At 43.5% G+C, this 19369-nt stretch overlaps 1 protein-coding gene across 10 annotated transcripts in view; it reads left to right on the top strand.

The window, feature by feature from the left end:
• Positions 1–1428: 1428 nt before the first annotated feature.
• Positions 1429–19369, top strand: part of PAM (peptidylglycine alpha-amidating monooxygenase) — a 154415-nt gene continuing 136474 nt past the window's right edge. For 8 of the 10 annotated variants that reach the window (XM_052779057.1, XM_052779056.1, XM_052779055.1 and 5 more), the window contains exon 1: positions 1429–1556. The gene's annotated coding sequence lies outside the window, so the exon portion shown is untranslated. The remainder of the gene's footprint in view (positions 1557–19369) is intronic. The other 2 variants (XM_052779049.1, XM_052779050.1) reach the window with 2 other exon arrangements.

Below are 19369 nucleotides of genomic sequence, written 5' to 3'. Positions count from 1 at the left end.
TAGCCTTTGTGGAACTACTGAAACATCCATCCCAGGCCCAATTACCCAAATTTGTTTTCATAAAGAAGTTGGTAGAAATGGTTACAAAACAAGGTATTACTTTAACCTGAAGGTGGCAGAAGCATGTCTTACCATATATATTTTTATATTTTAAAGCAGCATTAAGACAGTGCCACTTAACAAATGAATGCTTCATTACAATGCCCCTGAAATATAGTACAGATTTGGGTCCTAATTCTTCCAGTTGACTGACGCAGATGGATCTCTCAAAGGTCTCCTGCATAAACGTGTTCAGCCAGAGATGCTGAGCAATGTTCACATGCAGTGGGTATGTGCTGTTAAGATACAGCTCAGTGCAAGACATGCCCAAGCTTCAGCTTGCTATTCTATGTTATGAATTCCACTGAAATCATCATCTTACTCAAGTACACTGGACTATAACAAGCCTCCAACAACAATCGGCATCTCTGGCTTGCATTCTTTGTTACCAGTAACTGACTGTGCTATTCTTGGCACCCACTCCTTGGAGGTTCCCTTTCTCTGGCTCCCCATCATCTTGAGTCAGTAACTCCCGGGACCTGTCACAGCTCCACCACCAAAACTGCCTTCGGCTCTAGACGGGGCAAACCGTCTCATCCGAGCAAAAGCCTGCGTGCGTCCTCGTTTGAGCCGCAGGCACCCACCGGGCTCTGTTGCTGTTCACCAAGGCAAAGACTGGACAAAGCCCCGCGTCCCGGGGCCTTGCCGATCGCCTTTAAGCACTCCCAGCCCCCATCTGAGAGAGAGGGTTTTGCAGAGCGCTGCCCTCGCTTCGCTTGCCGCAGCTTGCGACCCCGCGACCGCAGCCTCTTCGCCCCCGGCACGAAGGGACTTCGTCCCTCGGGGACTGACAACACGTGGACCCACCGGCTCCTGCTCGCAAGGGGCGGCGAGAGTGACCGCAGGCGGCCCTGAACGCAGCGGGGCGTCCCGGCCCACAGCGGGGGGATCCCCGCTCACCCCACAGACCCACTCGCGAGGCAAGCGCTGGCTTCACGGGCGGAGCCGCGCCTCTCCCCGCGGCGTCCGAGGCAGGACCGGCGGCCAGGCGGGGTCGGCGCCGCTGGGAGGGCAGCAGGCCGATGAGCCCGCCCGCCCCGCGAGGGGACGAGGCCGCTTGTTCCCTCCCGCGGGGCTCGCGCCCCGCCAGGCTGACCCCGAGCCGCTTCCCTGAGTCCCCCCGCCGCGCCGCCGGATCGGGGGCGCCGCGCTCCGTCCCGTCCCGAGCCGAGCCGCCGCGGGGACGCAGAGCGCCCCCCCGCGCCCTCCCCCGTAGAAATGCGCAGGCAGACGTGAGAGGTGCCTCGTCCCCCGCGCCGGGGGGGCGGGGTCGGGCCGGGCCGCGGCCGGGGGGCGGGGCGTCGGGGGGCGGGCCGTTCCGCGGGGGGGCGGGGCCGGCGCGGCGGCAGGAAGGGGGGTCGCGGCGACAGCGCGCGGCAGCCCCCGGTGTCGCCGGCGCTGCCAGCAGCGCTCAGGGAGCTCGGCCGGGAGTCGGCGGCGCGGCGCGGCTTCCTCCCGTGAGTTTCACGTGCTTCGCGTTAGCCAGGGCGCGGGGGCTGCGCAGAGGAGGAAGAAGAAGAAGAAGGAGTTGGAGTTGCGGTGATCTGCCCCAGCCCCGCGGCGGGGGCCGGTGCCGGTGCCTTCTCCGGGTGGAGGGGCCCAGCGCCCCGGTCAGCGGCTGGTTTCCCCCCCCCCCCCCCCCCCCCCGGCCGCGCTGCCCCTTCCCAGGGACACGTGCCGCGGCGCCGCTCTCCGCCGGGCGGGCCGCGCTGCCCGAGGCGCGGCGCCTTCCCGCGGGTGCCTGAGGGAGGGCTGCCGGCCGCGGCGCGGGGGAAACTGCCCGGGGGCCGCGGCTGTCCTGCCGCCGGGACTGCGGTGGCTGTGGGGCTGCGGCCGCTGTGGGGCTGCGGCCGCGGGGGTGGCAGAGATCTGCCAGCGCCTGACGGGGTGGGCGCGTCGAGGTCTCTCTCGGAGCCCCATCCTCCGCTTGCCGGGGCTTTGTGTCCCGTGTAAGGGAGGCGGGAGGGACGAGCTTCCCCGGGGCGCCGGGGGGGCGGCCGGGGCACGGCGCGCTACCCTCCCGCCAAAGTTTCCTGCGGCGCTCGGCGCCGTCAACCCTTGCACCGCCGGCGCGGCGCAGGGAACGCGCGGCCGGCTCCGGGCCGGCCGGGGGGCGGCGGGGCGGCCGTCCCGGGGGCCGGTTCCTCCCGCTTGTCATGGGGTCCGGCTTAAAGGGACAGCGGCGGCTCGGGGGCGGTGCGCCTGGGCGGAATCTCGGCCGCCTGCTGCGGTGATGGGGAAAGATGGCTGAACGCGGGAGAGGCAGAGCCCCTTCGGACTTTGGCGCTGTTCTGCTGAGGCTGTCATTTTTTCACCTCTAGATGTCCAGCCATGGAAAGCAGTCAAGTGTTGACATTTGGTTAGTCTTGACTTCCAGCTGTTTTGAGCTGTGCTGGTATGGTTTCCATTAGTCCCTGGGAGTGGCTTTTTTTCTTTCTTCTTTTTTTTTTTTTTTAAAGGTTCCACTGCTCATTCTGTTAATTCTTTTAAAAACTCCTGCATTAGATTTTATGCATTAGTTTTGAAAGATACATGTTTTCTGTGTCAGTCTCTCACAGTTTTGAGTCACACATGTTTCTGAACATACCAAATAGCTATTCACTTGCCAGTGTGTGGCCGTGCTGTGAGAATTGGTGTATGAATGGTGGGTCCCAAGTCCTTCTGGAATGGTAAAACCACTGTCAGTTCTCAGACGGTCTTGTGGACCACCAACATGGAGGTGCGGCATTGACGAGTTGGTATGTTTTACTGTAGACTGTTTTCAGATTGCCTGCTGTAGGCTTGCAGATAAGAGTTCTTACAGGCTCCAGTGAAAAAGAGAAATCACTGGCATTAATTGGAATTTTTAAGCTACTTATTAAAGACTAAGTGTTTGTTTGGCATGGAAATGGAAGTCTTCTTGTAAGAAGACAGTCATTTTAATATCTCAGGTCTCTTCATGACATGTCACTTGATATGAAAAAGGCCCTTTGCTTCCTTTTTGATTTGGGGTACTCCTTCTGTGTCTTTACAGGTGTTCCAGCATTAAAAGCATCAGTAATAAATCTAGGTTTCAGAAAATTACAATTCAGTCCCAAAATCTTAAACAAACTTAATTTTTTTAGATGATTTATATGTTAGACTTATTTATATTTCTGTTTTGTACTGTAGGTCTGAAATCGGGAGTCTGACTTGTACTGTAGATCTGAAATCAGGAGATAGTTTTTAAAAATAACTTTACTGGAAGATTGATGCATGTTTGCCAACTAGTGCTTGCAGAAAAAATGGAAAGCAGGCTGAATTCAATCCTCACATACTCAGCTAGTTTCTTTGATGTGGTGATCCCATCACTGGTGCAGGTGAAGATGGGAGATCTAGGAGGTAAGAGCTACAAGTAGCCAAAAGCAGATGCAGAACACACAGCCTTCCTTTGACAAATGGAAGCACAGGTCTGCACAAGCATGTGTGCAAGCAGGCTCAAAATAATCCCAGTGATCCGATCCAAAACACAAACCTACCATTTCATTGCTCTGTCTGCTTCCTTGTCAAGTGAGATAACCTCCAGGCTGCTAAGTGTCAAATAAAACAAGATACGATTGAATCTGCTCTTCTGGAAGTTATTTCCTGGCATGTGGCTGATAACACAAAACGTTCAGTTTGAGAGGAGTTTTCTTCTTGATTCCTTATATATGAATCCTAAGGAACTGTGGTGTAAAATGCATACATCTTGAAGGCAAACTTATTCTCAGCATATTGCTTCCATTTTACATGTAGTCATGGCTCAAAGGGAGCTGAGAGGTTGAGATTCGTTCTGCAGTACTCATTTCACAGATTGACAGAAGTATCCATGTTGCATACTCAAGAACAATGGCATGCACAATGCAATGAAGACTATATTTAAAAGTCATTTTATAACTTGCCAGTTTTCCATTTAACACTTCATTGGATCTGACCATTACTGGTGATATTTGAGATGAATAAATCTTCTGGGGTGCTTATACATATAACAGTTCTATCCAAAATTACAGCTATTAGTACAAACAAAGATTTGAAGAGTATCACAAATGAAGCCAAGCAAACTAGAAAAATTATTTCTGGTTTACACTGGAAAAAAATTTATAAGAATTAGGATTAAACACTTTATGGAGTAGGTTATACCATATCTGCCATATTCCATATGGTAGGTTATACCATATTAATCATCTTGTATCTTGAGAATGATATCTGGTGCTGGCTGCTTTGAGCAAATTGTTGCTGGAATGGTTTACCAGTCTGGCCTAGAATGACAGCTTATATAGTGAAAGTATTCCAAATAACTTTTAAGAAACCCCCTCTACTTGGGGCGTTGTGTTTTCAGTCTAACATTAAAGCAACAGAAAGAAACGTTGGACATCCTCTAACTAGTGAGCCTCGTTGAAATTCTGGTTTTTGATGCTGCAGAACTTGGATCAATCAGATAAATACAGGGTGTTTTCCCAAGGCAGAGCTAAGTATTTTCTGACTACAAAGAACTGTAGTTTAGAAGATGGAACCATTGAGACATTTAGTATTTGTAGGATAATGCATGGTAGCTTTCCTATTCCGCCTTTTTTCCCCCTCCCTTTTTTCTCCCTGCCCTGCCCCCCCCTTTTTTTTTTCTTTTGTAAGGCCACAAGAATATATAAAATTAAAATGCTTTGGGCTGCTGAAAGACAGTGAGGATTTGCAACATACTCCTTAATGAATAACCCCCTTAATTTCTCTGTGGTAAGTGGAGGACTCTTTTCTAATTTTCTAAAGTCCCATCAGTCTTACCTGTACTCAGATTCAGTTTCTTCCAATTGGCCAAGGTAAGGATGAGGGGGTGTTATTTATACACTGCCCAGGGCTGTTGAATCAAACTAAAAGTATCTTTGAAATAATGATTCAACATGTTCCTACAGAAAGATCTAAAAATTTTACTTGAAAAATATTTTAAGTATCTCTTAATTTTTATGTGTTATTTCATAATTTGTGTTAAAACATATATTTCAATGCAATTTTGTAAATTTGCTATTAGAAGTATGCGGGAATGAAAGTGTGGAGAGCTTTGTCTGTTAAGATTGTGATAAAATTCTGGAAGCATAAGGTGGAATCAAGAAGATTATGAGATACAAGTCGTGACCATGTCAGGAAAGAACAATGCTGACAAAGAAAAGTAGTGTAGGTATAAACGGTAAGCAAAAGGCATAGTTAGTGCTGGCTTTTGAAACTTGCTGTTCTTCAGGTATACATCTAAAATTTTTGGTTTTATTATCATTTTTGAGAAATGCAAGTTGCATAGAGACTCTCTTTTCCATCTCTATGAGAGAATGTGAATGAAATGTAGAAGTAGCCTCTTAAAAGATATATGCAGATGATATGCGAAGAGATGCTGAAAGAAAGAAAGCTTTTCCAATTTAGTTAATAGAAACAAGCTGCCTGACCTCCATCTGAGGAAGATGCTTAACAGTCATTAGTTGGAAGAGCTCTGTCATAACAGCACTCCATGCACTGTGAGCACTTACTATACTTTTTACAGTAAGGGGTTTTCTCACCCTCCCTCCCTCCATCAACGTATTATGTTATTGTTAATCAAAATACTCAATTAGAGGAATCCATCATTTTATGCAAAGAAAAAAGTGTGTTTTGCTGAAACCGGAAGACAGTAAATGATAACCTAGGCTGTTCCTGCTGCAGTGATGAACCTCCTACATTTTATGCAACAGATGTCACTTGGCAAATCGTCTGTTTTAAGATATCGTGGTTCTGCAACAGCCAAACAGGGTGTGTAACCAGATGAAGTGAAAGAGTTTAAAGTGCAGCAGCTCACAATGGATCACTGGATAGAAGGAAACACGACTTTCATTTTGAACAAAACCAATTTCAGTAACTCTTATGTGTTATCTCATGGATTTCTTTCATCCTTTCATACTCATGCTTTTGCAGTCCTACATTTATGAAGACCAGGACAGATGGGTATCCGATTAGTCTGGCCAGGATTACTTGCAGTGACAAGGGGAAGCAAGTGATGCTGGCTATCAAGTCCTCATCATGCCTTTTGGCTTATTCGTGTCTGGTAATGATGCTGCATATCTTTGCTGCATTTATGTTCACTTTTGACAAAGAATGCCGAGGGTGATGTTGAGTCATATCATATATTTACGGTTCCATGTGTGGGGTACGGTCTCACACTCCACCAGTGCCTGCCGGTTCCTTTCTGTTATCAATACTCTTTCTTGGATTTTATGACTCCACTTGATCACTTCATTTGCAGCAGGTGTGCCATTCTTCTTACTCCTGCTCTGCTGTTTTAATCTGTGCTGTTGTACATTCATGGTCCTGGTGTACTAATACAATATGTAATATATAAATCTCTACAAAGGAAGGGTATCTCAAAAGTTTATAGTCTGTTTTAAAATAATCTATCTCTCTGTCATGGTCCCTCGTGTGTAGGGTTAATCAAGACTTAAATAACTTAAAAAAAAAAAAAGTTTGCTTCTGACACTCCCATTGGATGTTGCAAGTGGCCTACTCATTTTCAGAGTCTTCTGTGTTAGTGTATGCCTCAGGTCTTTCATACTTGGGAACAAAAAGGGATTATGAATAAATGTTTACATTGAACTTAAGATTTGTGAAAACTTTTTTTTTTTTTTTTTTGTAGTACAGGACTAGATTTAATCCTAGAGGACCACTGTAAAACTATAGAAGATTTGTTTCACTTTTATCCCTTCCACCCAAGTATGCAAATGAGTTTTTTATTAGCTGTACATTTGCTTCTGTTGCAGGCCTGTAAATAATGTTTTTCAATCCATGTGATAAAACATTTATTCATCTTGGGGGATGCTGTGGATCATAATTTTTTTTTCTGGCTTGTTTAAAAAATGTCCATCTGATTTACAGCCTAAATTATTCACAGCCTTCATATACTCATTTGTTCTTGTTTAGTATCATTCAGTAGCTTAATTCTTAGTTCTTTCCCTGTGATTGGTATATACTTTGGTTTATTTATAGAGAGCAATCACGTTTACTTTTAGACTTTATGTTGCTAGGCTGAACGATCCAGGCTGTCTTTGTCTCATTACATACTGGGAAAATTAAGAGCTTGTTGGGTTCAGCCTGGAGAAGAGAAGGCTGAAGGGGGACCTCCTCGCAGTCTACAACTTCCTCAAGGTGGGCAGTGGAGAGGAGGTGCTGATCTCCCCTCTCTGGTGACCAGCGATAGGACACAAGGAGATGGAATGAAGCTGCATCAGGGGAAGTTCAGATTGGACATTAGGAAAAGGTTCTTCACTGAGAGGGTGGCCAGTCACTGGAACAGGCTCCCCAGGGAAGTGGTCACGGCACCAAACTTGTCAGAGTTCAAGGAGCGCCTGGACAATGCTCTTAGTCTTGTGGTTAGGTTTTAGGTAGTCCTGCAAGGAGCAGGGAGTTGGACTCGATGATCCTTATGGGACCCTTCCAACTCGAGATACTCTATGATTCCAGTAGCCCTTTCTCCTTCTGCTTACAGTTTGAACACATCTTTCTTGCGCATGGTGACTGCGACTGTACTTGATGTTGCATGTGAAAACAGTGACACTAGTATAAGCAGATCTGTAATGAAGTTGAAATTACTAAATACCTCTTAAAATTGCTTTTTATTGTTGCACTTTGTTATTTCGAGTAAATCATAGTAGCTGTGATCATGTAATCACTTGATACGATCTGTTCTTTCCAGCTTATAAACCGGTAGCTAAGAGCAGACAGTCCTGAAGTGTTGGACATAAAAGCAGAAATTAAGAAAATAGATACTTTTGTTGTTTTGATCCTCAAAATTACCCATTTCTTTCTTATGGCACTCTGATCTTCCTGTGAATGAGTAGTACCTCTTCAGCCCTTCTTCAGCAGAATTCTATAGGTTCTTGCCTATATTTTGTGCTAGTTTCCTTTATGCAAATACTAAGGCTATATTTTTGAAACACTCGTAGTTAATGAAACTCTATCACTTCACTCGTTTCAATGCTACAGTTGTCTTTGTTTAACTACTCATACTGATTTTTATTTTTTTTAACATCTTCTAATCCAGTTTCTTCCCATTTTAATAATATTCAGTGTTGTAGTATGGATGAAAATATACCGAATTCCCACCCCACCCCCTCCCCAGACCAGCTCTACTGCATTTGCTTTTGTCTGGGGGAAGGACCTTCTATTTCATCGAAGAAAGATGGTATAATCTGCCAAGATAATGTAAGTAAATTAATATTTAATTTCTTCTGCCACTCCATTTTTAATTTCCCTAAGTCTCTAATTATTCTTTACTTCAGAATCTGTTCCATTTCCCCTTCTCTTTGATTGTTTTATTAAAAGCACCTTCAGTGAAACTAAAATGAATTCATATACAGGTGTGTAGACATTAAGCAGAAGTAGCTCCAAGGTACATTTCTAAACTACAGGATGATGGTCAGTCTTGTACACTTAAAAAGGCTGATACTTCCCACAATAAGTTTCTGAGGTCTGTAACTTGTAACATCGACAAATTATTAAGTATTGGTGGTAAAGTCTTCCATGTCATGGGACAGGTGTTGCTTTGCTGTGAAGACAATAGAGGACTGAGAAGCTGAGATTAGAAGAGAACTTGAGGAGAACTAGGTAAACTGAGGAGAAGAGGAGGAGTTGAGATGAATATAAGTCTGCTGAAGCAAGCCAGTGTGCAAAGAAATGTGGCATCTGTAGATACTCTGGGGACCATGACCTGATGGGGATGTACAGCCAGGAGAGGGTGAAATCCTGTGAAATCTGGGGATGGGTTGATGGCAATGTAGATCAGGTGAGGAACTGGTAAACTGGAATAGGGGAAGAGTTTATATGAACTATTGACCAAAAAACTGAAGTGAAAGACTGGAAGATTGAAGATTAGGCTAATGTGAAGTGAGGTAGAAGAGAGAAGGAGACAGGAAAGACAGACTGGAATAGGTTATGTATCTAACCTGCGTTGCAGCGAATACATTACTTCTCGTGTCTTTGCTAACAGGTATTTAAAATGTTACATCAACAATTACTGAGTACAGTTGGATGCTTTGTTCTGTGAGGTTCATTAACGTGCATTCATACTCCAGCATCAGTGATACACAGTTATACTTACCTTCTTCACCCACAACTTTCCAGGAAATCATAGCCTTTTCTTTTAGAAGCAGATACCTGTCTATCATCTGTGATTCCTCCCTGTACCCCTTCACAGTTGAGTCAGCTCTATGTGAAACTACTCCTTTACATCTGTTTAGGTACTGAAATTGGTTGTAGTCCAGTGTTTTATCCACAGCAGTGCTTATTGCTTTGGGACTGGTTTTGATTCTAGAGTGCTAGTGATTATTTTGTTTTACAAGTCAGCTTCCTTTAATAGAGTTCTTTTCTCCTTGAACCTTGTTCATGGGCCCTAAAGCAGGATATTTTCAGGAGTGAAGAAAAGGAACTTAAAAACTGATCAAGTCAGCCTTGTATGCTTACAGCAGTCCATTTAAAGAGGAGAAAAAAAATTATGAAAGCTAGCATTCGTTTTAAATCAGCAGTGCTCTGTTGCAGACTTCTATGCTATATTCTTTAGTTTTCTGTGGATTATTTATATTCAGACTGGTTAAATGCAGTTGGTTTTAATTCATTTCATGAGCATGTTCTACCCTGAACTCAAGTTAAGGAGCTGGATTGCATAGTACTAAGAATCCCAATCTCATTAGGGAAGAGATTAAGGATTTCTGGTGGATTTTAATGCATCTTTTTTATCCTGACTTAAAATAGCTTTTGCTTTCTGCTTGTTTACTGACATTTGGATTGAAACAGTGTTAATGTATTTTGATCACAAAATTACTGATTTTTTAAAGTATGTTAATTTAAAGTAGTCCTTTCAGAAGTACTTTCTGTGATATCTAATTTTAGAGAACCTAGCTGTTTCTATGTAAGCTATTCCTATATAACATAGCTTTTATTACATGACAGTTATGAGAATGTTAATTAAACAGTGATTTCTAGTTTTGTTTCTTTTTGACAGCAAAGATGTGCTTACTAATCCTTTTTTTTTTTTTTTCTTTTTTTTTCTTTGACTGTTTCACCTGGCTTTCTCTCTGTGAGGTTAATACAGAATCACAGGATGGTTGAGGTGGGAAGGAGCCTTTGGAGATCACGTAGTACAATCCCCCCCCGCACCCCCCAGTTAAGCAGGGTCAGCTAGATCAGGTTGCCCAGGACTGTGTTAAGTCAGGTTTTGAGTACCTCCATGGATGGAGACTCTCTACAACTTCTCTGGCCAGCCTTTTCCCATATTTGACCACCCTCATAATAAGCAAGTGTTTTCTTTTGTTCAGACAGAATTTCTTGTGGTTCAATTTATGCCCATTGCCTCTTGTCTTGTCAGTGTGCACCACTGAGAAAAGTCTGGTGCTCTCTGCTTTGCTTTCACTCCACACCAATCAATCTGATATTTATATGTATTGATAAGTTCTATGCCCTCCCCAGCAAGCTGCCTCCTCTTCAGGCTATGAACAGCCCCACCTCTTCTCATATGGCAGATGCTCTAGTCCCTCAGTCATCTTTGTAGCCCTTTTCTGGACTTGTGCCAGTATGTCCATGTCCCTCTTCTACTGGGTTGCACAGAACTGGACACAGCACTCTAGATGTGGCCTCACCAGCACTGACTGGAAGCTGAGGGATCAGTTCTCTCAGCCTGCTGGTGATGCTGTTCCTCAAGCAGCCCAGGATGCCCCTGGTTCCCTCTGCCATGAGTGCACATTGCTGGCTCCTTTTCACCTTGTCCACCAGGGCCTTTACTGCAAAACTACTGTCCAGCTGGTCAGCCCCCAGCCTGTCCTGCGTCGTGCATGGAGTTGTCCCTTCCCAGATGCAGAATGCTGTGCTTCTGTTGATTGAACTTCATGAGGTTCATGTCGGCCCCTTTCTCCAGCCTGTTGAGGTCCCTCTGGATGGCTGCATGACCCTCTCGTGTATTGACCACTCCTCTCAGTTTGGTGTCATCAGCAAACTTGCTGAGGGTGGACTCTGCCCCACCATCCAGATCATTAATGAAGATGTTGAACAGGACTGGAGCCAGTATTCACTCCTGGGATACACTGCTAGTGACTGGCCTCCGGGTGGACTTTGTGCCACTGATTGTTCCAGCCCTTTGAGCCTGGCAGTTCAGTCCACCTGTCTATTTTCTAGACCATACTTCTCAGCAGTTCCTCTGTGAGGATGTTATGAGAGACTGTGTGAAATACGGATACTTGGGTGACTAAGTCTGTTTAGTTAAAATAACAGTTCTCCAAACTGGTGTGTTAAACGGCTATTTTGGAGATTCACAGAGAAGGAGAAAGCTTATCCAGAAGTTCTGAGTCCACCTGCTGCCACACGCTAAGGGTCCAGCTCTAGTAACGGCTTGAGGTTGTTTTTGCTGACAGTGGCTTTGCAGGCCTGAAAATGTGTTCCTTTAGGATGTGATCTTAAAATCTAAAGTGGGCTTAAGTTGTTAGTTAACAAGACAAAGTGATTTATGTGAAAATACCTTCTAATTCCCATAAGAAATCGCCTATTTAATTTGCTCAGGAAGGACAATTATCTTTTGTATTTTCCACAAGTCACAAGCAGTGATGGTAGTGGCAGTGAGTTATTATGGTCTTTCTTTTGTGGAATGGGCCTTAATAACTCCATCATGGAAAAGATGTTTTAACGTTATAGTTTGTATGAAAGGAAGATAGTAACTCTTAGAGGTGAGAACAATCTGTATTTCTCATTGTAAGAGGTCAGTATTACATAGCAGTGGTTATAAAGCAGTCTCTGTGAGAGTCATCAAGGCATGGGGGTCTTCCCACACACCCCCTTTCCTGGCATCCTCGGACGTTGACCAGCACAGACCTCTCCCAAAACCTGGCCTTTTAGTTCCCCCCCAGAGTGTGCGTTGTCCCAAAGCCACGCCGGGCCGGTGGGACTCGGAGGGTGGCTGTGAGCCGCGGGCTGCCGACAGATGTCGCTGCGGGCTAGGGCAAGGCCCAGACTTCCTGGGGCGGAGGGAGACCCGTATCCGCTTTCTGCGGAACTGATGGGTGGCGCGGCCTTTTGTGAAATGCATGTGGCAGAACATATTGAGGAGTATCGGCTGAGTGTTCGGAAATCAACAACGTAGTCCCCAGCACCTGGGCCAGCAGCAACAACAGCCCAAAGCCGTTGTAGTTCTGCATTGATGGGGGCAACCTCTGAAACCAAAAGCCCAACAGTATGTGCCACCCGTCCCCTTGCTGCTAGAGGCTCCACTAAGCCACATCCTCAGCTGATATTAGGGCTTTGAGCTCGAAAGGCTCATTGGCTAGTTCTTAGCCTAAAACTACTGCGTGGGAAACTGCTCTCTTTGCTTGTTCAAAGGCAACTCTTACCTTTTCCTCTGGAAAGAACTGAACTTTTTTTTTTCTTACTATTTTATGTAATTATCTTAATATCTGGGACAAATATGGTATAAATTGCCTCCGAAACCCGCAAAGACCAATAATCCTCTGTGTTTCTACTTTGCTCTGCATTTCTGCCATATAAAGTATGGTTTGTTTAGCTGATTTGGGCATTGCTCTGCAAAGTCTCTGCTAGTTTATCCTTCCAAATTTTACTTTTGTGGCAGCTCTCTGAATTTTTTGGGGCCTGATTTCCCAACCATGATTTTGCATTGTCTCAGTAACGTTACTCGATGCTTCTCCCACTTCTTGCTCAATGGTACCAGTGGTCCCTCTGGTGATGTGAGTAACATCATCCGCATAGCTGAGCTATTTACAGTGTGGGGAAGTATTGAAATCTTCCAAACACTGGGCTGCCAGCCCACAGCAAATTGTGGGGCTGTGTGGATACCTCTGGGGCAGTACTGTGAAAGTGTACTGCTGACCCCAGCACGAGCATGCAGATCGCTTCTGTGGTTCATTAGCAGCTGGAATGCCAAAGAAAGCCTTCGCTGGTTCCCACGCAGCATGCCACAGCTTCAGAAACAGCATGCTGGAGGAGAGTGATAACATCGGGCACTGCAGCTCTGAGTGTGGAGCAGCCTTGTTTAGTGATCATTAACCAGCTGTCATACTCTGGGAGCTGTCAGGCATTTTCACTGCCCAGATGGGGCTATTGAAGGGGGGAATGGGCTCTCTGAGTAACTCCAGCCTCTAATAGCTGTAATCGTCTGGGTGATGTCTATGTAGCCTGTACTGTTTGGATGCAACCCATTTTGAGGGAGGCTCAAAATTAGCAGGAACCTTAACCACTTTTCCCACAGTGATAGTATGACTCCCAAAAGAATATTTGCCCCCTGTTTTCATGAAAGTTTTGCCTGCCAACAAGTCATGCCCAGTAATGTATTCATATACTTTAGCTACCCGTACTTTTGTCGTAAAAGGCAAGTAGGAACCCAATTGTAAAAGCAAAGGTATTTAACAAGCAGGTTCTTCTACCTCCTTCTCCCCCATCCCTCCCAAGGGATTAATTTTAATCAGTTTATTTTTAAGGTAAAGGAATGGGTCCCTGTAAATTACAGTGACCTCAGGCCTGTAACCATTAGAGCCATCGCTTGCTGATGGTTATGACTCCTCCAGTGTACTGTCAGTGGAATATAAGGTTTGTTACCTCCCCATGTGCCCCAGCCACCCACTGCACCTTGTGAGAGAAAGATTGAAATCTAGTCAATTGATACAGGTTTTGTACATGAACCACCAGATTGGGGTAACTAATTGGTCCTGGTGTACTCTGCCTTTCCCCGCTGAATGGGGGAGCAGAGAGTGTAATTGCTCTATCTGCTGTCCTGATTTCTTTTTGTGGTCTGTTTTTTTTTCCTTTGACTTGTTTATATTTTTCCCGTAAATAGAGGGTGGTTTTCTATCAATTTTGTCTTTTGGGACTCTGGCTGGAGTGTCGTGGTTTAACCCCAGCCAGCAACTAAACACCACGCAGCCGCTCACTCACTCCCCCCCACCCAGTGGGATGGGGGAGAAAATCGGGAGAAGAAGCAAAACCCGTGGGTTGAGATAAGAACGGTTTAATAGAACAGAAAAGAAGAAACTAATAATGATAATGATAACACTAATAAAATGACAACAGCAATAATGAAAGGATTGGAACGTACAAATGATACGCAGTGCAATTGCTCACCACCCGCCGACCGACACCCAGCCAGTCCCCCGAGCGGCGAATCCCTGCCCCCCACTTCCCCGTTTCTGTACTGGATGGGACGTCACATGGTATGGAATACACCGTTGGCCAGTTTGGGTCAGGTGCCCTGGCTGTGTCCTGTGCCAACTTCTTGTGCCCCTCCAGCTTTCTCACTGGCTGGGCATGAGAAGCTGAAAAATCCTTGACATTAGTCTAAACACTACTGAGCAACAACTGAAAACATCAGTGTTATCAACATTCTTCGCTCTGAACTCAAAACATAGCACTGTACCAGCTACTAGGAAGACAGTTAACTCTATCCCAGCTGAAACCAGGACACTGGAGTAAAACTGAAAACATCTCCGTTTGAGTAACTCTTTTCTGTTGCAGAGGATGTATCCACAAAGCATATACAATATATCTTCCCCTGACAAGCAGGAGGGTTGTCTCTTTCATGATACCCACCAGCACACAGCACAGGCTGGCACAGGGCGCTCCAGCAGATTCCCTTGCAGTAGCTGCCCATACTGATGTGTGGGCTTCCCAAGCCTTACGCACAAGGCCTGATAGATTAGATGTGGCTTGCCCAAGATCACTAACTCCTCAAATGCAATGTCTTCCAGAGGACTACCAACACACCTCATGGTTTGTTGATTTTGAAATTATTGGGTCAGGGTTTAAAGAGCAGATAGTGAACAGAACATTTCAGAGCAGGCTTCTTTTTAGTATAAAAAGAGGGGTCTTTTTCACGTTCATAGCTGATTCACTTTTGAAAGCAGAAGTGCAGACAGTGAGTATTTGTACATTGATGTTGTATGGTGAAAAAGCTGATGAAGCTGAGACTGTATCTGACCTGAAACAAAATCAGTAATGACCAGATATGAAAAACAGCATGTTGCAGTGAAACTTTCTCACCTTTCTTTCTTGAAAAGAGTTGATCAAAGCAAAGGACATCATAGTTGTCTGCCTCGGTTTCGGACCATGTTCGGCTTATATCCTGAAAAGTTTGATACTGGCTTTTTCACCCCATGGGATATAGAATGCTCATTGCTTCTTTTTAACTGCTTTTATCTAATGTGATCCATTTCATCTTCAGAAGAAATTGAATTGAACAAAGTGAATAGCTACCCCATCTTCTGTTGCGCTTGTGTCAAAGAAAAAAAATAATCAGAACTGCATTTAAAGACCCATTACTCTTTTTATGTGGTCTTCAAAAGACATCTTGGATTTGGAAGTTGGTCTTCTAACAGTAGTCTCAGTGTCATGTGATACTTGGCCTTTTATTCCTAAGGTTGTGTGAGGGTAGTACAGACAGATAATGCAATACTACATTAACTATATTATTATATCGATTCATGTACTGTTGTTGCACTCATGATGCATATCAGTGGAAATTGTGAGCATGTATAGTGAATTGGTGATCAATTCAGTTCTTCCGCTTGCCTTAGTTGGCTGGAAGCAAAATTGCATACTTAGTCTTTTTTTGTTGTTTTTGTTTGTTTTTAAATAGGCATCAGAGCTAGCAACATGTTAAGGAATTGGGAATGGTTATTGGCCACTTGCAAAAGTCAGATCAGCTTGTTGAATATACTTCTACCATTGTGATAACCTTGTTTGTGCATTGTAATAATGATTCTTTTTAATACTGTGTTGTTTCTTTACCATCCTTTTGCCTGCTGGTAAAGGTATTCCATAGTTAGCTAACGTGGCAAGGAGTTGTCTGTTCATTTGATTACTTGTGACTATTTCTTGCAGTAGTTGCTAGTTCAGAAATTAATTGCAAGCATGATTTTGATTGATCAGAAGCAATCTATTTTGGAAAATTTGCTTTGAAGCGATGTAGCTTTCCTCAGATGTCTGTGCTTCGTCTCAGACCACTGCTTGATCATGGGAGAGGATCTTTGATCTGTGGAAATGCTTGGTGGTTTGGTCTTCCCAAGGCTATACTGTGGCTTGTACTGAGGTTTGTCTTTATCCTGTTCGTCCTACTTGGGAGTAAATAATTAGCTTCTAGCATGAGTTCTCCCAGTTTTTAGGTAATAAAGAGTAGAAAACTTGCTGGTATTCTCAGTGGATTCATTATGTGAATGTTTAATTCTTACCATATTGAGTTTTGCAGCCTTGAGCTTCAGGAAGATGCCTAAAACATTAACTTCACTTTTCCATAAGAGTCTAAATATAAATAAATATTCCTATGTAACTAATCTTTGGCTTTACTGGAAATATCCTCATACTTTAAAAGAGGATTTCTTTGCACTGCTGTTGATAGAAAACTTGTTAGCTGTGCAACACTTAGAGATGAGCCCATAACTGTAGAGTTAAGAGTGCACTGTAGTTGGGAGGTTTGGTGGCATATTTTGAGCAGGGACGTCATCAAGATTGTGTGAACTTTTTTAAGCTAACATGGGATTTAAATGATTATCAGGGCTGTAAAAGAAGCATGTCCCATGAGAACTGTGTCACTCAGTCTGTAAGTTCTGTTTAAAATGTATTTTAGTTAAACTAAATATTTGTGTAGAATATGATTTTTTTTTGTTTGCTACTTTTTTCTTATTTCAGGATAGTTGCCATTGCTAGCTAGTTTTGTTGTTGTCGTCACCCTGCCCCCTCGCCCCCCCCCCTTGCCCAGTTTAATTTATTTTTGAAATGACCTTGCTCTAGATCTGGAAACTGTGACTAGGTAGGAAACAGATCTAACAGACCTAGTATAACTCTGTCCCTTCAGGGAAGTCAATTTTCATTACCAGTGTTTCCTTTATTGCCATCTCTGATACTTGAATTGTGTAAAATTAAAATTGGAAAAATAGATTACTAGTGTAAGAACAGTGACACTGATGTTATATCTCAAAGATAAAGTGAAATAAAGCTTCAGCATAGTGTAGTAATATTAAGCAAGTACTCTCAAGTCACCATTAGTGCTTAGACACCTTAGATAATCTGCACTGGGGCTTTTACAGTTGCCATGTCACACTCCCAACAGAGCCGGAAGTATTGTTTTTGTATGAGGAAAGTACCTCTAGGTGAGGTTAGCAGTGTTCTGTAGTATCTAGTGTTAGAGCCTAACAATGTGAATCAAAAGCAGCTGGCCTTGGGCAAGCATATTCCATTGGTTTTATTAGTTTCAGGAGACCTTCCTCCTAGCACTTCATAGCCTAACACCTTTGCTTTTTTCAGGATCCTGTATGACATTAAGGAGTAAAAGAATAAGGTGGTATCAAAAAGGTTTTAAAAGGAGTTCACATTGGAAATAAGATTTACTGAAAAAAAAAAGAGCTTCAGAAACTGCAAACTAAGTATTTTTCTTATGAGTACAGAAGCAACGTCAAAGTGTTGAAGATGGCTTGTATAAAATATTGCACATACAGTACTTTCCTAATGTCAAGCTGAAGTGTTTTCTGAAAATGACTTGCAAACAAAAAGGATTGATTTAATTAATCTCAAACCCAACTCTCTTTATTTGCATAAGTGCAGTTTCCTGTCATCTTTGGGCAATTTGCAGGTTTTTGCTGCTATAAATAGTGTTCTCATTATTTAGTTACTCTATTTGACCTCTTTTATTCAGATTCTGTTCTGTCTATCCATTTAGTGGACATGATTGTACTAAATATATTTGCAAAATAGGCTATAAATTAGTATTTTGTTATTCTTAAGTGCTTTTTGAAGAGTTTGTATTCACTGTGAAGTAGAACATGAAAGTTTCTCAAGGTTCGTGTTTCTTGGGTTGTTGGCAGTTTCAGCTATAAGATACCATCTGTAGTTACTAAGGTTTGTTGGTAATCTTAATGGACAAATATATGTGTGCCAGAAAAAGGGGTAATCATGGATTAAAGCCACCTTTGTCGTTGAAGTTCTTGATGCTGCCCAGATTTTCTGGACAGAAGTTAATGGACCCTTCTGGCTGCGGGCAGAGCTGCCTGCCATTCCTGTCTGTTACTGCCTGTCCCCATGGCTTTAGATCCCCATCCTCCCTGTTGGCTCTTACCCAGACTGACTTTTTCTCTATCTTGCTCAGTCTCTCTGTTTAGGCAGTCTTGGTTTTTCATTTCTTCAACCAATTGACTTTCAATGTAGACCATATTTTCCTCAAAGTTGTTCCTATTAATTACTTTCTCCCTTGCTCTGGTCAGGCAGTCTCTGATTTGAAATTTGGGCATTTCTCCTCTGTTACAATGGCAAGGAAGTTGGGGGAGGGAGGAAATAAGGGAAAGATAATTTTCCTGCTTTTAGTTCAGATAACTGGATCTGTAACGTGACCTTCTCTCATCAAAACCTTTTATGTCTGGTGGGGGAGGAGTGGTATTTTGACAATACTGCCCACAAGTATGAGAATGTTAGATCTGTTACGGTTTGTACTTGTAGTCTTCTTGATGTGTTTCAGTTTTTTCCACCAGTCCCATTCAGAACAATTGCTTATCAACAAATAGTATTACTGGAGGATAATCTCATGTGTTTGCCACATTTCTGAATTTCTGAGACATGTTTCTCCCCCCCCCCCCCCCCCTCTGTTTTTTCCCCTTTCATTTTTGGAGACTTTTAAAAATAACTCTCAGCTTCATAATTACGTCCTCAAAATATTCTTTCAAACCAGTTGTTTACCTGTAATTGGCTTTTCTAAATTGGGCTGGTTTTCTGTAGTTTTTTGTTGTTTCACATTTCTATTCTGTTTATAGCTCATTAGTTTTGTGCCCTCTTTTGAACTTGATTTACTTCTGTCATGCAGTATTTTCATTTAATACTGGGTACTTTTTATCCTTGAGCAACTGAGTTGGGGAAATCAATACAGAGTTACTGCTTTATTGAAATTTAGAACGCTACTGTTGAAAACTATTCAGGCTGACCTGAGCTTTTGAATTTGTGTTTTTATTAGATCCTTTCAGGAGCAAATATTTCCAAAGAATGGAATATGTTTTCTAGTAACAGCGCTAAGAAGCTGTATGTTCACAACAGGGCTCTGTCTTCCTATAGTTATTGTGGGTTTCGGTAAGCACTAAAGCTTTATCTTGGATGATGTTCAAATCAAGAAGATCTCCATCTGTGTCGTATTTCATCTTTTTCATCCCTGTCAAGACAACTTGACCTACATACAACTACAGTAGTTTGCTTAGGAATGTTTTTTGAGTTACAGTGTATGTGTGTATATATTAATTGAATATATAAT

This window comes from Harpia harpyja, chromosome Z (assembly GCF_026419915.1).
Source record: "Harpia harpyja isolate bHarHar1 chromosome Z, bHarHar1 primary haplotype, whole genome shotgun sequence".
NCBI classification, from domain to species: domain Eukaryota; kingdom Metazoa; phylum Chordata; class Aves; order Accipitriformes; family Accipitridae; genus Harpia; species Harpia harpyja.
Note: the sequence above shows the minus strand (reverse complement) of the source record. Positions and strands in the feature narration are given on the sequence as shown.